Source organism: Stigmatopora argus, chromosome 4 (assembly GCF_051989625.1).
Source record: "Stigmatopora argus isolate UIUO_Sarg chromosome 4, RoL_Sarg_1.0, whole genome shotgun sequence".
Classification (NCBI taxonomy): Eukaryota; Metazoa; Chordata; class Actinopteri; order Syngnathiformes; family Syngnathidae; genus Stigmatopora; species Stigmatopora argus.
The window spans coordinates 13,851,088-13,870,044 of record NC_135390.1 but is presented as its reverse complement, the minus strand read 5'-3'; the positions used below and the strand labels follow the sequence as shown (position 1 = coordinate 13,870,044).

Genomic DNA, 18,957 nt, shown 5'->3' with positions numbered 1-18,957 from the left:
ACACAGGGAGGACCGACCTGGGATCAAACCCACAACCCCACAACTGTGAGGCTGATACCACTTAGTCGCGGGGCCGGCTAGTAATTAAATTAATTTAATTCATCGTAATTCAAATCATAAAAATACTTCTCTTTACATGACAATCCTAACTGATAAGGTAGAGATGGCTAGTTAAAGTAGTTCTGGGTCTTTTATTTACACAGTTAGTAATACCATAGTTAAACCAATGAGTTTGTATTCTGCATCATTTATTTATCTAGTACTAGTTCTTTCATTAACACTGAGATACACAAAATCATTGTTTTATTCATTTGGCCTACCTAAATGCACACACACGCATACACATTGCCAATTGGTTTTCTACATCTTCCCCTCATTTTTACTAATGAGCCCACCTATAATCCATGCCAAGGTTAGAAAAAATAGGTACACCTTTCAATATATGCTGTGTTTGTTTAAGGATTCATCATGTGAGCGGTTTTCAATAAATAATTGATGTAAAGCTGACTTTTGTCTGTAGACGAGACTTCAGGACATGAATAATACATTGTTATTCCTGGATAGGGCAATTCAGGGACAGTATATCTCAATATGCATACATGTGTGTGTAGCAAAATGTACACGATTCCTAAGATGATGGTTCTGTTTTCCAAGATGGTGCAGGCAGAAACTTCTGGCATTTTTTGACCTAAGTTTCTTGTGACAGAATTTTGACATAAAGGATAAGTCTATTCAACCTCCTGTAAATACAAGTTAGGAAAAAGGACTTTTTTTAAAATCCAGTAATATCAAAAGTGATGAAAGAAACATATTTTGTTTAGAGCTAATGAAACCTTTAAAACATGTCATTTAAGAAACAAAGATGGACGTTTTGTTTGTTTAAAACTACGTCCTACAGCGTCCTTTTGTAAGACGGAACTCTTTAAATCTGCTGTTGAGATTTCTCCTTGACCACTGCAACATCATTGATTACTAAAATTGTGGGGTGTGAACTTGCACATGTCTGCCAATTGCACCTAAATAAATAACTGGTTCTTTTTTCAGGTTATCCTGTATTTGTGCTGGTGCCAAATACAACTTTAATGAATTTGATCAATGCACAGGCAGACAAATTCTGAGCTCTCCTGACGAATGAAAGGATGTTGAATGCCTACGGCTACCACTGGGTCATTCCGGATTTCAGGATGATATCCTCCTACTGTATCTGCTACGAGAAGAGAAAATGCTACGGTAATGCACAGATCGCTTTGTCTTTTTCTACCTAGAGGTGTCTCTATGCAAGGTGATAGTGTTACATGTATTGTAAAGGAATGAGAAATTGATTGGTGACAAATTGCTGTCATTGGCAGTTTTTCCATTTGCTTCTACTCTTTCCTTACCTCCCTTCCTGTCTTTTTCCTACTTTGCCCTCATTACAAAAACAAAGGAAGCTACAGTCCCACAAAGAGTGAAAAGGTTCCATCCACCTCTGATGCTAAAATGTTTTCATCTGCTTCTTGACTGCTGTTTGAAGTGAACATGAGAGGGCATAGGGTGTGGGGGACTGATTGAAAATCAGAAAGAAAGAGTATTTACAGAGTGGAGAAACGTTCCCATTGAACTGCAACAGCATTCAATCATGAGTAATTGCGTTGTCATTACAATCTGCTGAAAATATTTTATCAAAAGAAACAATAATGAAAGTATATGCCAATTAACATTAAAAAAAGAAGAGCAGTAACATCCACCACTGCCACATGAGGAAAAAAATGGATATTTACAGTTGCAGGCTATGACTGTGATGAATTTGAATCATCATGTTTCAGTATCTGCCGTGACAGTACTGAAGTCACACAGACCGAGAGTGTGTGTGGTGAGGAGGAGCTCGGGTGGATTTGAGGTTCTGATTGGGGAGGGAAACGGATGGGGTGGTAGTGGTGGGGGGGATTAAGGACAAGGGGTATGGAAGGATTTCGGGAGGCAGGGAAGAGGGGCTAGTCAACATGGAGGGGAAGAATAAAGGATTTGGGAGTAGAAGGGAGGAAAGGAGGGAAGGGTGCTTTTGAGGGTGTATTCGTCAGTACTGTGAAAGGGAGCCATCAAGAGCTTTGATGAAAAGTGCAGGCCTTCTAAAGCTTACCAGTGACAGCATATGATTTGGTCAAAGTATGAAGCTTTTCAAAGGTAGACATTCTCACTCCCATTCATTTCTCTCTTTGCCTGAATAGAATTTTTCTGAGCTGAGCTCTGGCAAAATTCTAAATGACTTTGACAGATTGGCTGAGTGCTGAATAGTCCTTGTGATTTACAGAGAGTGATTCGTCTGGAATTATAGAGACAGTCAAATAAATGGATTCCTATGTAAGGTTAAACCGTATCAAACAAAATGACATATAACCTTAAATAAAGATGCAATTTACAAATAAGTAAAATGAAGATAAGATTAAAATTTTTACTCCTCATATCATTCAAAATAGTTAACGTTGCCAGTCTAAAAAGGATGCATTGTACATAATTTATATGTAAATATCCAAAATAACTAAAAATATATTAACACAGTTTTTATGTTATTCTCGCCTATATGACTTTGAGACCATATATAAAGCTTTTTGTAGCTACTGTAGCTTCCTGAGTTTCATAGGACAAACACCCACTCTGTCACAGGATGCCTTGAGGTAAAACTGAAGAAAAATGATCCAAACACCTGCTCTGAGGTCCACGCTGCTGCATAAAGAACAGTCATTCAATTCGCTTATAAAAAAGAATTAAAAACATGGGTGGTAACTACATAAACATGTCTCAACAGAATTTGGCGGATGTTTGGGTGGGCAATGCACTTTGATTTGCCAAGCAAAAAGAGCAAAGGAACCCTCTAGGCATCATTTGATGATAACCCTAGCAGTCCCTATATAGATTAATATGTTCATTCCCTGTAGCATGTCAGATGAAATTTACCGATTGCAGTATATGTTCCTATGTGGCCATTAATTCTGGCCACCTCAAATTAAAATGCTGCGTTTGACACAACTAAATAAATAGTTTTTAAACATATATGAAAATGAGTAGGAAAAGTTTAAACCAGAAGGAAATATTCATTAGCAATCCATTGTTTCACACTCAACCCACAAGTATGGTACCTGAATGATCCATATGGTTATTTTGTTTCTATCAAAAACTCATCTATAGCAAATGGGGCCGCCCCAAAAGATCATTTTTATTGGTATGAATAAACAAAATGTCACGGCGGCAGAGTAACCAATGTTACATTCAAACTGAGTGAAGACGTGTGCGGGAGTGAAGGACAGAAAGGAGGCTGGCGCCATCCACATAATTCATTCCTGAACCCCTACAAAACAAAGAGCTTGACCCTAGCTCTGGCTCTCATCTGGACCTAAGGCCAGTTGGAACCTGAACACTTACAACTTCATCATGCAATTTTACTTAAGTATTCACATTTAGCAAGTCTTTAGTTCACAGACATGAAGTGTGCACTCAAATAGTACCATGTGCTTATCGGTCGCTAAGTGCACATGTGTGCAAGAAAGGGGCTGTGCTAAGGGACGTTGTGGCCCCAAAACCACAACCCCCACCACCGTTAAGAAATGAGAACTTAATAAGCTGTGGGCTTCTGTTGTGGTTTCTTGAAGTCGCTAGTGCTCTTTTTTAGCTTCTGCTTCTCCTTTATCTCACTTTCTTGGTCCAATGATCTGTTGCATCCCCCACTGGATGTCTGAATTTGTTTCCCCCTTTATCCATCAACATTTGTCTCATCTATACCCTTACCCATTTAATTACTAAACCTAGACAGCTCTTTAATTATACTTAGTGTATGAGTAGTAAATTATGCCCAGAAATTTTAAAAGTAGTACAGGAATTTTGAAAACAAGAAAGAAAGTAGAGGTTTATATTTAAACTTAAACTGGTGTGAGAATGAGATTTAAAAACAAACTAACAAAAGAATACTTTTAGCCAATTAATTGTTGAAATAATTATTTGTCCGACAAGAATAGTGACTTTATCCGGAAACAAACACAGAGATTGAAGGATTGCAGACATAACGAAGATTTTGCATTGCTGGTGCTTCCCTTTTTTAAAAACTTTTATTGAGAGTAATCTTTCAATTTAACAAAAGAATACATTTTTGTTTATTTTCTTGTTTCAGTTTGGGCCACCACAGCGGGCTCCTTATTCGGCAAAGCAGTTGAGTCTGAATCATATGTGAAAGCTTCCAGTGACTCAACCAGACAAATATACTGTTGCATTAATTTGCCTTTCTAAAGATGTCCAGTCCACATCTACAGTAGTATCCCTTACCTGTTTTTCCACATCTAGTAACTCCAACAATGTACCTCTTAGTCAATCAAAATCATCAAATTTAGACCCTGATTTCAAGTATATCTGCTAGAGGTGTACAGATGTGTGTGTTTAGGACAAATTCAAGATGTCCTTTGCCAGAGCTTTTCCTGCTCATCCCAGTTATGGACGGGTGACATTTGACCTTCGCATACATTCCATGCCTGCCTCTAGGCTCCCTGTCTTTTTTATTTTTACCATATTATTTCTTTTCTCTTTTCTGTCTCTCCATCTCATGCTCAATCTCCTTTTCCTAATGAGACAGTGACTGTCTTTCCCTGTAGGGAAAGAGGTCAACACCCCTGACAAAAGCATACACATGCACATATGCACACACATGCGCACCCCAACACACGTTGGAAAACATGCATGCACATGAAGACATGCACATATTCAGAGTGATAAAAAGGACTAGCCAACATTGCCAACCACCCTTGCCACACACACCACATATACTCCACCATCACCACACACACACTGACACAAAAATCACATCTCTATTATGCAGAACATCAGTTAACTGATGGCGGAGCTGATTATGCAGCTACCCTCTACAAGCCCACAACTCCCTTGAGGATATCTTCCTTTAAAATCCTGATCCCAAATGTCTTTTTAGCATATCAATAGAGAATTATATATTTGGACACAGTAGGATTTACATACATAGATTTTTCTGCAACTTTTTCATCATAATGTGTCAAAGTAGTAAGCCATATCAGACTAGACAAACTTTCCACACATAAAGCATCAGGAAGGAACATTTAGCTGTCAAGAACATTTTGCGGCGAATCCCCACCGTGATTAGTTTTTTTTCTGTGAAATAGCACATAGTCTATAAATATTTTACTAGCATATGCATATATTTTGTTTTTAAAATGATAATGAGTAGGGTATACCCAGAGTTTTAAATATGTATATTTTCTCTTGTAAATTCTCCTCCATTAAGGTAAACTTTTTTTATTAATAATAACATAATATAATAATATTAATCAATTAATTACCAGGATTTTAAAAAAAATATTTAACTGTTGTTTAGTTGAGTTAAGATGTGTAATGACTGGGATATACACTTCAACATATTTGGTGACCAACAGAAAAGGATATAAAATAAAAACAACTGATCTATTGCACTGATGCGCTATTCTAAAAAAAAGTATACTGCACTGTACTGTTGTAACAGTATATAAACAGTTTAATACAATATAATGTTTCACCATTAAAATTTGGCATAATGTGTTACGAATACATTACAGCCACTGGACAGTTGGTGACCATTATTGGCCAGGTGTCTTTCAGACAGTCATCATAAGTCAAACAGTGGAATGTTAAAATGATATTACACCTTAACCTGGATTTACGACAACCCCTGCTATGTGGGAAAAGAAAGTTTCTAAAACCAACGTGATAATGACTTTCTTAAAGCAATTTGGTATAGCTTAAAATGTATCTCCCAAGATCATTGGCCTTTACTTTCATTTTTGACCAAATCATTAGTTGCGCACTAATAATTGTGGAAAATATAGACAGAATATTTTGTAGTGTAGCTGTGATAAGTGGTGACTTCCACAAAGGCATAGCCAAATAACTCACATGTTTGTGTGTATATTTCTGTACCTATGATCCTGCTTTTGTGTGCTTATCTAATAAGCAGCTAAGAATGCTCCTACATTCTTTTATAGTACCGTGCAATGCATTTTTGCATGTATTAGCTTAGTAATTGAAAGGCCATCTGTGGCCTTCTGGGGTAAACTATGAGCTCATTATTTTTAGGGGGTGTATGCTCTCACTGGCAAAACAAATGAGTTTGTGTCCAGTTTAACCTTCGCAAAAACTTAATTACTGCAGGTGTGCTATTAATATGCATATGTTATTTTGGAAGTAGAGCAAATCCATAGATGTGAACCACGCATTCCAAACTAAAGCTAAACTGTTATGATAAAAAAATGGTTTGTTATCTTTAGCATGGGGTATAAATTCGGTGTGGATATTGCTTCTCTATTTCTTATTATTAGCCACTATGCATAAATACCTACTTTATGCTCATAAAACTTTTTTTCTTGTGATAATTGCAGCCGCAATGTCAAACAGAAAACCTAAATCTTCTCCATTAGGCCTCAAAAGGAATGAAACACAGTGTTTGTGCTTTTGTGTCTGTCTGTTGAGAAGAGGCATGAGCTGTGTGTCTGGGCAGTTTCCTGTTGTAAGCTGAGATCTGCTGCATGTCCCTCTGGTTCTCCCCGTCACTCGTTTGGTTTGCAGAGCAAGGCTTGCCATGCTCACACATTTGAGCCGGCACATGTGTGTCTACCTTCACATGTATGTGAATTTCCTTCTGTCTCCTGTCACCAGCAGTCCTTTTTGTACCATTAGTACCTGTTAGGGTCAAGGGCCATTGCAACAAAAGTCAGAGGTCATCCTTCCAAAGGTGAAAAGTCAAAAAGGTGACCTGTGGTGTGAAATGATACTGGACAAGCATTGCAGCTGCAAAAATGTGTTCACACCAGTAAAGTCCTTAGTTCGTTTTCTTTGGTCCAGACCAAAATATTTTAGTCTGGAATATTTGGAATGGTTCCTTTTCACATTGAAATTTTTGCAAGTAACCTAAAATTTGTCCAAAAGACCTATCCATATCGTTTAATCATTGGACAAAAAGGTCTAGTTCAGGTAGCACAGTAAAGTACGGAAGTAAATAATCACAGAGCTCCAGCTTGCAGCACTTATGCTCATATTGATGTTTTTCATCTAAATACAAGTGTTTACGGGATATTTGGCAAATCAGAGGGCATTGTTGAACTCCGGCTCATGTTAGCTGACATATTTCTAACCAAACAACACATCGCATAATGCCTGTGTCAATGGGAGCAAATAGGTGTGTGATTTCCATTTTGGTTCGAACCAAAAAGTCACACAAACCACGCTGAGTGATGGTATTGTAACAAATTACACATGATTTGTAAAGGATATATCAATTTTTATGCCATATGGGAAGATTATGACTATCCATCTGATGATAGTATTGAAAAATGGTTTTCCTTCCTTAAAAGTGTTGGCTAACTGAGAGTTGTGTTTTGAAAGAGACTGCGGTTTGACCAACAAGTCACATTGTTTTCAACACAGTTAAAGCCACTTGTCATAAGGGCTCATGTGCTGCAGTTTCAGGCAGCAGAGAGATGCGTGATAAACATCAGTGTGAGAGCTGAGTGCTTTTGAGATGACTCAGTTAAAAATAACTTCTGTCAGTCTGTGTGGAAACACTTGCAAAATAGGGTCATCCAAGTTCATCCTGGATTTAAGGGTAGGGGCTGTTTGATGTAAACACATATTTGCTGACATCTACGTACTCACACATTTGTACACAGAGTCACAAGGAGTTCAACGGAATGTTAAGTCAATCAACAATATATCCACCAAACTCTAGCAGTAAAGTTTTCCTTCTGGGCAAACTATAAAATCCAGAAACTTGTCTTATGATATACGTAATTACCAAGATCAGATAATAAACTGCCATAAGGCAATTTTCAGGGTGTACCCCACTTACCCAGTAGCTGCGATAAGCTCCTGCACCTTCGTGACATGAACATTGTAGGCTGAAACTGGTTGAAGCAGAAGTTAAGTTTAATCATTGCATGGTTTGAATCAGGATCCAGGTAATGGACATAAGTCATGGCAATGTGCTCCAGAGTGTGTGGGTGTCTGTGTGGGCAGATGTATGCATATGTCCAACTTCTCCCCAGTTGAACAGGATGCCAGAGGTCAAATAAGAGAGGTTAGAGGTTAAAGCCTGACTAAATAATTACAAGATAGTGTTTCCAGTGTCAGTCACACAAAAACAAAGCTCTATGACTATAGAGGTCATTATCTTTGAGGCGTCTGGACAGTGTCTTCCGCTCTCACCCCCTTAGTGATATACAAACACACACTTGAACATGTTCCCCTTCCTTTCTGTCTCTGGGACATCCACACATTGAGTCCTCATGTAAAAACACATAACGTCTCAGCCTAAGAGCTTGTCCTATACACGGACTCACAGTCAGGAAACTGAAGGTAGAAAAGCAAGAGGGGCCCAAGTATGAGCAGGCAAGGTGGCTATATTTAGCCTGTCAGTCACAATGGGTCATAGGTCACACTAAAAGCCTACTGACACATATGCACTCACGCAGCACAAGTACACACAGACACACACATGCTGCAGTGTTCACCAAAACAAGGTCAAGAGTGGAGGGCAGGCAGCTGGCAATAGGTTTACGGGGCAAGGGGTGGGCAGACAGCTGCCTAGTTTTACTAGTTTCTGCCCTTTAAATTAAGAACTGAGGAAAATTAAGAGGACACCGGTTAATTTTTACAGCAGAAGCATGTAAGCACATAAAAGTATTATGCGTTGAATAAATCACCAGAATCATCTGCAACCAAATGTAACAATTAACAAAATGATTTCCATAAATTTTGTATTTTTAAAAATTCAAATCAAACTATATTTACATCCACACCAGGGCTTCACTATATGTTGAGCCTAAGTGCTCTTTGTATATAGATTTGATAGAATACCTAGAATTTGACGAATACATTTTCATTATTAATGTTGTGACCTCAGGTAAAGTGTTTATAGCAATATATATTTCCTAATTTTGATGTTGTTTGTACTGCCAGGATATTTAACTATCAACAGATTATAAGTCACTTGTTTTAAAGTGCTGTTTCGGCATGATCATTGTTGCTTGCTTGAAAAAAAAATAGGTAAAAAAAACTCTTAGCCAGAACAGTAGTCCTTTTTATCAACACGATGACCTTCCATGCACATCTGCAGGATGCGAGTACTATGACTATTCAGTCTTAAATAAAGGTTAAATAGAACAACATGGGTGGTCAAGATGAGCTCTGGCCATAGGGGCCAGGTGGGCTTGGAAAGTGGAACGGGTTATCGACACATTAGTGGACATTTCAACCACGAGCACACAAAGGCACATGCGTGCATACCAACTGGAAGATCAAATGATAAAAAGGCACGTGGTTAGGCGTCACATGAGCACATTACCTAGGCCAAGCACTGCAGTACAGAATTACAGTCAAATGGCATAGCCCTGTTTAAGGATTCATTTCAATCTTCCACTGCACAACGTGCTGTTTGGTTTAGCACCAAGCTCGCAACTTTTCTGAACTTTGTGAAAAGCACACATGCCTGGAATCCAGTGGGGCCTTGGCAGTCATGCACGCTCTAGTGAGTTACATTCTGGTACATCCTTATGGCTGGTTGAAACAATGTTGGTCCATGGAAGACATCTGTTCTTGAAAGAGGTCGCAGTTGCATAAAATGTATTTGCTCCTCAACTGTGGAGAAGTGTCTGTGAACCCCGAAGCCTCCACCTTCTTTGTTCATGCTTAAATGCCATGCCTGAAATCCACTCTGCTCGCTGAATTCCCACACCAGGGTTGCATTTAAAAGGCAAACTCAGCATTGAGTAGCATCTTCTTTAAGACTGTCTGTGTGTCAAAACTGACAAACTGGCCGCTTTGGCTGAGCCTTTCATGGTTGCGGCATTTTCTAAATTTGGATACTCCTTATGTTCCTTGTTGCTATGTCTAGTTTATTCAAAGGAACAAGACACATTCCTTGTGTAATTACATTATATTTCTCTGTCAATACAACAGCAGCCCCCAACACAGATTGCAATAAAACCCTTCAGGACACATATTGAACATATTCCTTTTGTAGATGTGTTATTGTAAACAAATGCAAATGCACACATTTCTGGAATTGGACATGCAAAACTGCACTTTCTAAGTACAGTCCCATTTAGAGTTGTGGGTCAAGAAATAAAAAGAGAGACGTAATTTGCTTGCAAGGGATTTTGGTTACCCCCTTTCATGTTATTTAGGCAGCTTAATAACACAGTACTGTGTGTAACTCAGTTTTTTCCAAAACATTTTATTATGATGATTAATACATATTTTGACCAAAAAAAATGGATCACTATAACAGGTTGGAAAAGATTGGACACTTTGACCGCACAGAGGTATGTGGAAGAATTTCCTACAGAACAGAAAATAAATTAGTCAAATCAAATAAAATTGCATTCATGCTTAAGTTGAAACACACATTTAGTGTTCATTTTTTTAAACAAATGAGCAGAACAAAATGACATTACACTTGCCATGTAACAAAATCAAGTATCATTCATTTGTTATATACATTGATATTTGTGCTCACACTTCTCGTTTTGCCATTGTAAACGCATAATTTGTCCCACCAGGATTATTGAGGATGCTGTGCAGCTCCATCCTCTTCAATGGCATCAATTGCTACCAGGAAGCAAATTGAGAGAGAAGCAACAGCCACATGCAGCTCCTGAGCCGTGGGTTGCTGACCCCTGGTAGGAAAATCACAATGAAAAGAGCAATTTTATCGCAACTGAAATTTTTAGTAGATCTGAAAACTTTTGGTGTCTGACATTCCTGACATTAGATGCCCTAAACAGAAAAGAATGGAAGTCTACATGTAACAATCAAAAGGGTAAGAATTTGTATTTATTTATACACAAAGACTGAGGCATTTCAATAACATTTCACAGATTTTACATCTGGTAATGTGGTGTCGCTTCACCTCAAATTATAGTGCTTGAGAGGTCCAGCACACAGATCTAATTTTTTGACAGGACCACTGTTATCTGCCTATTCATGTTCATCTGAGCCAGACTATAATAGTGCATTATTACCATGTGGTGTGACAATCCAATCTGATTGCAGGAGAAACTCCACCCAACCCAAATAGCAGTAGAAAGATTGCACGCAAACTGTGTCTCTTTTGGTAAATCAGATGAGGGGGGAAACGACACACAATGGGCCTGTTGTATTATTAGCCGTCGTAGAGGAAACTACATTTGTTGGATTAGACTAGCCTTGAAAAAAAGGTCTGGGAAAATATCAGCTTCCTGACTTACTATGCGCCTTATTGCCTGTCTGCCTCCTGGAATCACTTTCTGACCCTGTTTTGTTCTCTCTCTCCCTCCCACTCTCTCTTGCTCTCTCGCACTCTCACTCTATCTCTCCCTCTCCCTCTTGGCCCAGTCCTTGTTTACTGAGATCAAACTTCTTGGGGAAAACTAAGTGAGCTTAAAAAAGCACATATGCATGTACTTCAAAACGAGCCGTGTGCCGTCAGGGCCTTCAATGCCTTCTCTGCTGGCCTAAGAAATATCTGAATCACACAGGCTGATGTTAATTATATTTTGTCCATGAATACTTATTAAATAATTCCAAATTGTCTGTTAGCTTCCTTTCATTGCTTTTCCCCCTGGTTGTACTGCTTCCAGATGTGTGTTTTCATATTGAATCATTTAACCAATCACATTTCAGCCATTATTTGTTGCCAGGGTCAGAAATCTGCCTCAAGATCTTCACAATCAGTTCTGCAGGCTCTGCTGCATTAAACAAGCATCAATAAGACTGTTGCTTTAACCAATCAGAATTTGATTTGGTGACACCAAGGCCTTCTTGCAGGCGTAGGCATACGTCATTGCCTTGTCGCAGGGGTAGGGATACGTCATTGCCTTGTCGCAGGGTTAGGGATACGTCATTGCCTTGTCGCAGGCATAGGGATACATCATTGCTTTTCACCTATGATTGGCATGTATAGTAAGGTTTTTTTCTTGCAAAAATGACCATGAATAGTAAGGCTTTTTTCTTGCAAAAATTACCATGTATAGTAAGGCTTTTTTCTTACAAACCATTCACACATTTTTGCAAGAAAAAGGCCTTACTATACATGGTCATTTTTGCAAGAAAAAAGCCTTACTATACATGGTCATTTTTTTCCCCAAAAAAAGCCTTACTATACATGGTCATTTTTGTTTCAAAAATGACCATGTATAGTAAGGCTTTTTTATACTTTTTTGATCATTTCAAATTGTGTACGCCGTATAACAACTTTTGTACGGGATTTTTTTTAAGTACGTTGAAACAAAAAAGCCTTACTATACAATGTATAGTAAGGCTTTTTTGTTTCAAAAATGACCATGTATAGTAAGGCTTTTTTGTTGTTGCAAAAATGACCATGTATATTAAGGCCTTTTTCTTGCAAAAATGACCATGTATAGTAAGGCTTTTTTCTTGCAAAAATGACCATGTAGACTCTACATGTTCATTTTTGAAACAAAAAAAGCCTTACTCTACATGGTCATTTTTGCAAGAAAAAGGCCTTACTATACATGGTCATTTTTGCAAAAAAAGCCTTACTATACATGGTAATTTTTGCAAGAAAAAAGCCTTACTATACATGGTCATTTTTGCAAGAAAAAAGCCTTACTATACATGGTCATTTTTGCAAGAAAAAAAGCCTTACTCTACATGGTCATTTTTGCAAGAAAAAGGCCTTACTATACATGGTCATTTTTGCAACAACAAAAAAGCCTTACTATACATGGTCATTTTTGCAAGAAAAAAGCCTCACTATACATGGTCATCATAAATATTCATGGACAAAATATAATAAACATCAGTCTGTGTTTCAGATACTATTTTAGACCAACAGAGAAGGCCTCGCAGGCCCTGATGGTCCACCACTGAGTTATTGTATACAATACAATGAAGCATTCTTTGCGTGTCAAATTTTAAACTTTTAATGGAGTCAGATGGCTTGGAATAATGGTGAGTTGATGTAAAATACTAAGTCAAATGTTACTCAATATTTGGTGAAATTGGTTTACTAATACGTACTGTTTTATAGCATCAAGACCACAAAACTCACGACTATTCTACATCATCTTCAAAACAGAAAATGAGTTGGGAGGAGAAACCACCTCTTGGAGCGCGGTAATCAAGGCACAATCTTTTCCACTTTTAATGTGACGGGACAATATGGGCGTGGTGACGCCTATTGTATTCGCAGCCGAGTTAATTAAGCGCATGCGCAGAAATCATTCCTTTTGGAAAACCATTCACACGCTGACGGGCGAGGAGCACGCCAACGGTAAGAAATAGAGCAATTCACTCTCCTAAATGCGTTTTTGTCACGCTACCGGGAGATTTTTCAGCAATCAATTGAGCCCAAAACGCCAACAAATATCTTAGTTTAATGCCAGGTTTAGCACACCGTCGACAATTTAAGTTAGCGTTTCTTTTCCTCACCGGCTGTGTGCCGTATGTTACTAGTTAACATTAGCGTTAGTGTCATCATTTGACTTAAAAAGTACATACCTGTCAACTTATACGTTTTTCCCGTATTTTATACGTTTTTTGATCATTTCAAATTGTGTACGCCGTATAACAACTTTTGTACGGGATTTTTTTAAGTACGTTTTTTGTAAAACGGATCTCGTTTTACGCATTTCGGCTCTAATCCGGATCGTCTCGGTCACTGGTAGCAGACGAAAACGTCATCGTCAACTGCTAATATTGTCATGCTTTAAGCATGATATGCGCACACGCATTCCCCTTTCACACGAAACAGGAAATGATTAAATCATATCCTGTTTCGTTATTTAAGCAGCTATGAGTCATAGCGCTTGGGTCCGAATACATTCACCTTCGCGTCACGACAACGCGGCGGGACCATAACACTTTTACGTGCACCCTATGTGAGTAAATATGTGCCGCGTTGCATTTGTACGGTTTTCTATTGCTTAATACGGGGAATTCCAATCATTAATACGGGGAGGAATTGGCCCAGGTTGACAGGTATGAAAGTATGTTGTCCATTTTCTCTCCATTATTGAGTCGTGTGGCAAGACTTTAAATTTAATCAAACAACGCCGAGTCATCAACCGACAGTTTGCTGTCAACTTTATCCTAGCTGTTAACGTCAGTCTGTATATTTAATCGCCGTATGCAAAACTATTAAGCCAACTTTCTCCTAGCTCACTGGTGTCAAAGCGGCGGCCCGGGGGCCAAATCTGGCCCGCCGCGTCATTTTGTGCGGCCCGAGAAAGTAAATCATGAGTGCCAACTTTCTGTTAGGATCAAATTCAAATGAAGATTATACATGTTTATTATATTTCCTCATTTTCCCCTTTTTAAATTAATAATTGTAATTTTTAATCCATATTTTCCTTTTTGTGTTTTTAGTTCAAAAAGCATTTAGTAAAATCTAAAAATAAATAAAATTAAAACATTCTGTTTTCCACTCATATTGAACATATTCCCAAAAATATTTTGTTTCCTTTTGAAATGAAAAACAAATAAGAAATTTTCCCTCATGAAGAAAAAAAAGCGCAAACATTTTTTTAGATCTATAAAAACAGAATATTTAGGGCTTTTGATATTTTTTTAAATCCAATTTAAATAGAAAAAAATATCAAAATATTATTTCAAAAATGGTCCGGCCCACGTGAAATCGAGTTGACGTTATTGCGACCCGTGAACCAACCCGAGTTTGACACCCTTGTCCTAGCTGTTAACGTCAGTCTGTATATTTAATCACCTTGTCTGGAAAAGGAAAAATAGCACTTGGCACTCGCTAACTAATTTTCATTCTTTATCTTGATCGTTTATTCAATTTCTTGTAAAATTTCTCTATCCCGTAATTGTTTGGCAACCCCCAAATACCTTGGTTAAATCAAGTTTTCCCTGTTTAGCATCAAGATAAAACTACGCCAATCTGTTGAATCTCCAGGCTCTATATATGCTAACTTGTGCTTTTTTGTGTGCAAATTTTCCCTGTTTAGCACCAAGATGCAGCTCTACTAGCATGCCTAGAGCCCTATTGAGGTTATAGAAAAGGAGACTGGGCCAGGTATAACTAACCCCCCCTCACCCCCAAAAAAGTTGAATCTCCATTCTATATATTCTAACTTTTGCTTTTTTTTTTGCATGCAACAGGCCTGAGAGATGTTCCTCACAAGTTGCCCACTTGAATCATATGGTGTCTCTACTTCTGAAAATCCAAATAAAAGCCTAAATCAGCATGGTGATGTTTCACTGGCCATTCATTTCCACAGCTCTTTGACTAAATCTTTAAGGTAAGAAGGATCTCAGTTAATGTTAGAGCAGGAATTCTAAGTATTCTGTCCATCATATTTCACATTAATTCCCAATTTTATTTTCTAAGTGTTTGTTCCCCCAGTTTTTTTCCTAAGTATTTATTCCACCAGCTTTTTAAAAAAAATATATATGTATATACCCCCAGTTTTTTAATTTTCTTTCTTTGTGTTCATTCCCCCAGTTTTAAAAAAATGTATATACCCCCAGTTTTTATTCCGCTAGTTTTTTAATTTTCTTTCTTCGTGTTTATTCCCAATTTTATTTTCTAAGTGTTTATTCCCCCAGCTTTTTAAAAAAAATTATACGTATATACCCCGTTTTTTAATTTTCTTTCTTCGTGTTTATTCCCCCAGCATTTTTTCCCAATTTTATTTTCTAAGTGTTTATTCCCCCAGCTTTTTAAAAAAAATTATACGTATATACCCCGTTTTTTAATTTTCTTTCTTCGTGTTCATTCCCCCAATTTTATTTTCTAAGTGTATATACCCCCAGTTTTTTTACTAAGTGTTTTAATTTTCTTTCTTCGTGTTTATTACCCATTTTTTAATTTCCAAGTGTATTTTACAAAAATTAATTTTAAGTGTAAAATTGTTTTGAGAAACTTTAACTAAAATGTCTACTCTACAGGTGGACAAACCAGAGCAAAGACCACCAATCAACACTTCAATGTAATGCCAACTAAGTATGCTAAAGTTGAAATGTTTACCTGTAAATAAAAAAAATTAAACTTGCATTGTTACCTGCATTTTTGGTTAGATAAAAACAAACACGTGTATACATTTAAAAACTTTTATTTTGAAAAACTTTAGAAATTTTCAAATGGACGAAGAAACTCCCCTTGGCACCAGGTAGAATTCTGGGAAAAAAGGGGGTCAATACAAAGTAAAACACCATTCACAAGGTCTCACCTTTTATTTTGAAAAACTTCACTGATAGGTTCGCGCGTAACCACCAGCACCGAGAAAAGGGGGGTGCCTGAGCCTATCTGTACATAGGCAGGAAACCTTGTCCCCCTTGTGGAATTCTGGAAAACAAAAAAAAGGGGTCAATACACAAGGTGAAGTAAAAAACCATTCGCAAGGTCTCACCTTTTATTTTGAAAAACTTCACTGATAGGTTCGCGCGTAACCACCAGCACCGAGAAAAGGGGGGTGCCTGAGCCTATCTGTACATAGGCAGGAAACCTTGTCCCCCTTGTGGAATTCTGGAAAACAAAAAAAAAGGGGTCAATACACAAGGTGAAGTAAAAAACCATTCGCAAGGTCTCACCTTTTATTTTGAAAAACTTCACTGATAGGTTCGCGCGTAACCACCAGCACCGAGAAAAGGGGGGTGCCTGAGCCTATCTGTACATAGGCAGGAAACCTTGTCCCCCTTGTGGAATTCTGGAAAACAAAAAAAAAGGGGTCAATACACAAGGTGAAGTAAAAAACCATTCGCAAGGTCTCACCTTTTATTTTGAAAAACTTCACTGATAGGTTCGCGCGTAACCACCAGCACCGAGAAAAGGGGGGTGCCTGAGCCTATCTGTACATAGGCAGGAAACCTTGTCCCCCTTGTGGAATTCTGGAAAACAAAAAAAGGGGTCAAGGCACAATAGATTAAATTGCATAAAAAGAAATACAGACTAGGGCCTAATGAAGTCAAATTTAACTAAAAAAAACCTACATTTAGCTTTTTTTCTATAAAACATCAAAAGGCAATATTAGACATATTCCGGATGGTCTGGTTTTCTTTTTGTCTGCTGCAGAAAGACTAAAAAATGATCTGAGTCTTTAAACGCCCCAAGCCAGTCTAGTTTTCCCCCACAAACAAATAATCAGGATCTTGATGTGGTGGGAAATATAGAAAACACTGGACAGGGGCCCACAAGGTACAAATTACACAAAACTAATAAAATAAAGCCTACTTCTGCCTGGAGTTTTTCAGTCAATTATAAATATCCAAAAAGCTTGTTTTTCTCTTATGCTGAGTCAAAAATGACACCTGTGCTATTGTTGAATAAATGTCTCTTAGGTTTTGTCCAAGCCCTGAGGTCTTTAAGAAAGTTAACCGGGTAAAAGTATATAATCTATTTGAGTGCACAGTTCCACTACTTGGCAGATTTTTTTGGACCAATTACCAATTTCATCATACACAGTTATCTGGGTATGATGATGACAAAGCCTATGTTCGCTTATTATTACTAAGTTCAGAAAGATGTGAAACTCACAAGCGGAAGCTACTCCTACACTTGCCACTATAGTATTTTTTTTTAAATTAAATTCAATAGGGATGACCCTACTTTACAGTTTTTCCATTTATCACAGCCATGTCTGGTCTACATTAACCACGATAATCGAGTGATTACTGTTTATTCCTTACACATCCACTAATGGCATTTGTGTGGGTGACTTATCCACAGGTTTTTGCTATTAAAAAAAAAACACCGAACTAGTTACTGTTTTCATTCAAAAGTTGAATGCATGATAAAAAACGAGCCAATTGCGCAAAGCCTTGAATACTGAACGCTGACGTTTAAATACTACACGGATCGAAGGATTACTGTTTATTCCTTACACGTCCACTAATGGCATTTGTGTGGGTGACTTATCCACAGGTTTTTGCTATTAAAAAACACCAAGCTAGTTAATGTTTTCATTCAAAAGTTGAATGTATCATAATGAAAAACGAGCCAATTGCGCAAAGCCTTGAATACTGAACGCTGACGTTTAAATATTACACGGATAGAGAAAATCGGAACTATTTAAAAATGACTCACTTTGTTATGGCGTCGACAAGATGCCCCTTTCTGGTCGTTTTGGCCACATTCTTGATGTTTCCCAGCAGTCTGTGCTCGTTGAGGGTCTTAAACACACAATGGAATGATTTCTTTTTAAACAAAGAGCGATCGGTAATGCAATGTAGCCAATTTGTTTGCAAACATTTTGCTGTCTGCACACACAAGGGGCTACATCACATCAACGAATCATGCTCTTATCACTCTTAAGACGAGAACTGGGGCTTCGAAATCCCCAAATGACAACGTACCGAATGTGCTTCATCGTCCTGTGAGAAGTTTGTCAGGCTTTCTTCGGCAAATCGTCACTTTTGAGCTGCTCTGCAGTGCACGCCCGTGCTGCCTCCTGGCTCATCAACCATTTTGGGTTTGACGTCGGCTATTTGAACTCTAACCTCGGCCACGCCTATTAAAAATACACACACAAAAAAATTAAATTGTTTTCATAATAACGTGCGTTAGTCAATGTGTGTGTGTGTGTGTGTGTGTGTGTGTGTGTGTGGGGGGGGGGGGGGGGGGGGGGGGGCTGTAAATGCTTTTTGGTTGGACTTTAATACTTAAAAAATACATTGTTTTCATAATAACATGCATTAGTCAGTGGGTGGGGCGGGGGCGGGGCTGTAAATATGTGTTGATTGGGCATTCATACTTAAAAAAACACATTGTTTTCATCATAACATGCATTAGTTAGTGGGGGGAGCTGTAAATATTTTTGGGTTGGGCTTTAATCCTTTAAAATACAGTATTGCACATTATGAACATTGTGATGACATGCGCTTTAGTGTTTGTTTTTTACTTCTAGACATTTAATTTCCAATAATGACAAAATAAAGTGTCACCAATTTGTGGTGTAGAGGTTTGTTCACCTGACTACC

At 38.0% G+C, this 18,957-nt stretch overlaps 2 long non-coding RNA genes across 7 annotated transcripts in view; one reads left to right on the top strand and one right to left on the bottom strand.

The window, feature by feature from the left end:
• The first annotated feature begins 1,082 nt into the window (after positions 1 to 1,082).
• On the top strand, positions 1,083 to 16,036 carry LOC144073594 (uncharacterized). 2 transcript variants are annotated; one of them, XR_013300118.1, is made up of 7 exons: positions 1,083 to 1,230; positions 10,581 to 10,700; positions 10,793 to 10,840; positions 13,052 to 13,294; positions 14,988 to 15,055; positions 15,142 to 15,281; positions 15,931 to 16,036. It is a non-coding gene; the product is annotated as an uncharacterized LOC144073594 (long non-coding RNA). The 2 variants fall into 2 exon arrangements; XR_013300117.1 differs by lacking the exons at positions 1,083 to 1,230; positions 10,581 to 10,700; positions 10,793 to 10,840 and adding an exon at positions 12,736 to 12,972.
• Positions 16,037 to 16,528: 492 nt separating this feature from the next.
• Positions 16,529 to 18,957, bottom strand: part of LOC144073593 (uncharacterized) — a 32,546-nt gene continuing 30,117 nt past the window's right edge. For 2 of the 5 annotated variants that reach the window (XR_013300113.1, XR_013300112.1), the window contains exons 4-7: positions 18,334 to 18,488; positions 18,065 to 18,150; positions 16,754 to 16,869; positions 16,531 to 16,688 (exon numbers count right to left, since the gene is read on the bottom strand). This is a non-coding gene — a long non-coding RNA (uncharacterized LOC144073593). Of the gene's footprint in view, positions 16,689 to 16,753; positions 16,870 to 18,064; positions 18,151 to 18,333; positions 18,489 to 18,957 lie in introns of all 5 variants that reach the window. The other 3 variants (XR_013300114.1, XR_013300115.1, XR_013300116.1) reach the window with 3 other exon arrangements.